We start from the raw sequence: 3,223 nt of genomic DNA, 5'->3' as shown, positions 1-3,223 counted from the left end.
GTTTCCTGGTCTTAAATTTCAATGTCCATATTCTGACTTGCCCTGTGGTTTAGCAAACCTGCAGCTGTTTCCACTTTTCCAGTGCTGGATCAAGATGGAAGGAATAGAGTGAAAGACTAAAGTTACTTTCACCCAACCAGGTCCATGATTATAATTTTTTGTGTTTATGCACATCTGCACTACCTAACCTTCATCTGCACTACAAGAAACACACACACATCCTTGCCAGCCCAACAGTGGTCTTACAGCGTACGCTTCTGTTTTCTGGCACTTCTCTTTCTCACCCTATTCTGTCCTATCTCCCCTTCTATCATTGGACACAGAACAAAGGTGCTCTGACTATGCCACTGTCCCTTTCTTGCAAATGACAATCTCTATACATGACTCTTAAATTTCTGTCGTCTCTTGGTTTGAATTGGAGGAAGACTCCTGTATTGACCCATAGATCCCAGTGCATGTGTAAATCTCATTTCTGCCCTTGCTCTCTTTTATGTGTAACCCAAGGGCAAGTAGGAAAGAGAGAAAGCCAGCTGGTTTTTAATAAAGCCTGATGGACATGTGTCAGCACAGCCACCGTGGTTTCTTTGTAACTCTCTTTTGAGGATGCCAAACTCTCTTTTTGGTATCATCATCCCAAGTTTATGATGCCAGTTACTATTCTGAGAAAAGAAAGAGATGAATTTCCATTTCACATAACTTCCACTCAGAAAACTTAATAACACAGAAAAGCTAGTCCTGCCCACTTTGTTAGATATTTAATAACACAGCTTTTTTTTCTGATTCATCAATAACTCAGTTCAAATCTAGACCTAGTGGAGTTGCAGAACAAGAGGAGGTGTTGATGGCAGTCAAAGGGCTCCCAAGGAGTCTACAGAAAAAGCAACTCCATGCCAGGCCCTGTGAGCACAGCTCCTGACACTGGTACTGCTTAGGAATTACAATAGGCTGCTTGGAGGAAAGGGAGGGGGAGAAGGAGGGAGGGTTTGACAGGTCTGTGTTTCTTTTGGTTGAATAATCACTGCTGTCCTGACTGTTTAATTAGAGAAGAAAAGAAAAGGCTCACTTCTAGGATAAACAATGAAGACAAGCTACCGAGCATGAAAAATGCATTGCTGTTGTTGGTGGTGGCATTTTTTTTTTTAACTCCCCAGAGCTCTTGGGCTGTCAACATAGGCCAAAACTTTACTTCATACATTTTTAGAAAAGGCAAATTGAGAATTGACATTAGAGGACTATTTAGTTTTTCAGCAAAATATTTCTAAAGTTTTGGCAAGGTTCTAGGTCTGAGCACAAGGATAGATGCACCATAGATGAGGAAGACAGGGAAACCTTGGTGAACTTCTGTTTAGTCCTGGAATACACCTTCAGGTGAGAAGTAGGGAGCATGCTTATGTTCTTAAAGTAGTTTTACACAGTCGGTTCCCTTCCCAAATTATGCATTCAAAAATGATAGGCTGAATCTAATTTTTTTTATTTCTTGATTAACATTTTTTTTTCAGCTTTCCCAAGGAAGGTAGATGTAAGTAAAAGTAAATGTGGCAAGTCACAGAATAGGAGAGAACCTCAGACCTCAGAAACGTCAGTATTTTTGCTTGGGCTATTGATAAGCATTAAAAATAACAAAATTCAAAAACCAACATTAAAACTCTCTTAATAATATCTAGAATTTCTATCACTTTTCACAGTTTGTGATTTGTCTCATGTGACTTTATTAATTCCTCCCAGCAATTCTGCGAAATGGTTCTATGGTATCTCAGATTTTAGAGATTAGAAGGTGTCTTAGTTACTTTTTTCTTGCTGCTGGGACAAAATGCCCAACACCCAAAACTAAGGAAGATAAGGTTTATTTAGCTCACAGTTAGTGGAGGTTTCAGTCCATACTCAGCTGACTCCAAGGCAGAGTGACCCATGGCGGAGGGCAGCAGAAAACAGCAAAGAGCAAAGGAATGGGTAGCAGCTGTAGCTTTTAGTAAGCCTCTCTCCTCTTTACACTGTAATGCAGATTACTCACCCCAGGGTGATGGTGGCACTCATACCCATTGTGGCATTGAGTCCTGAATTAATCACAAACTCTACAGGCCTCTCCCAGTGACTGCATGAGGCTTTGGGGGACATCTAGAGATAAACCATCATAGAAGGCAAAGTCATAAAGTGTAAAGGACCTGCTGAATATATTATAGCCAGTAAGTGGTAAAGTTGATTCCCAAAGCTGGGTGTTACTAATCTATTTTTCCAAACTGTACTTTTTGCCCTTATTGCTCATTAAACTGCCCAGTATCCTTCCTACCTACTCAACATTATTTTGTAACTCAGAGACACTCTTGAAGGGCTCACACTCACCTTACTCCCCTCTTAACACAATCCATTTGATTAAATAATGAATATGCATATTATTTATTAACTACTAGTCCTTTTTTTTTTCTTTTGGTGCAAGAAATTTAACTCAGGACCTTCCACTTTCCAGGCCAGCACTTACACTGCTGAACTATCTCCCCAACCTTAGTAATTTTTATCCATATATTTTTGTGGAACCCTTACAACACCTACATAAATTAGTCTTATTTTGTAGGTGAGGTGATCAAAGCTCAGAAAAATAAAATAATTTTCTTCATCACTTAATTATAATATAGAAGTGAACTTGCAGGCGAGGCTTATTTCTACACCCCTCCTATTCACCCCATACCTCTCCTCACCCAGTCTCTAAATCTGAATTATCCAGCACCACCACTCATAGTGGCATGTGGCTATTGAGTCCATGAAATCTGACTAATTCACAGTTATATGTCCTTCCCCTCCACATCTTTCCTTAAAACTAAGCACTCTTTTCTTTTCCAGATTACTGTCATTGTGTTAGTCACAGTAGGCTAGAATTTGCCTCCATAAACCAGGATCCAAATATCTTACCAGCAATAGTTCACCATTTCGAGGGCATGAAATCTTCTGAAGTTACAGGCTTTCCCCAACTATTGGCTTAGCACTCTGGGTAGCACTGGTTTTTTGACACTTCCACATTGTCTCAGCTTTCATCACCACCACTATAAAGACAGCACAAAATACTAAATTCTTCCATTTAGAAGTGATGTGTGTGTCACTTTCACAACTTCGCTGTGGCTACAAAAATTCCAAGGACTAGGTTCAACTTTAAGGGAATGGAGAGGGGCTGGGGATATGGCTCAGTGGAATAAGCGCTTCCCTGGCAAGTGCAACGGCCTGAGTTCATTCC

The sequence above is a fragment of the Octodon degus genome, unplaced genomic scaffold (assembly GCF_000260255.1).
Source record: "Octodon degus isolate 3935 unplaced genomic scaffold, OctDeg1.0 scaffold00056, whole genome shotgun sequence".
NCBI classification, from domain to species: Eukaryota; Metazoa; Chordata; class Mammalia; order Rodentia; family Octodontidae; genus Octodon; species Octodon degus.
This window is presented reverse-complemented; position numbering follows the sequence as displayed.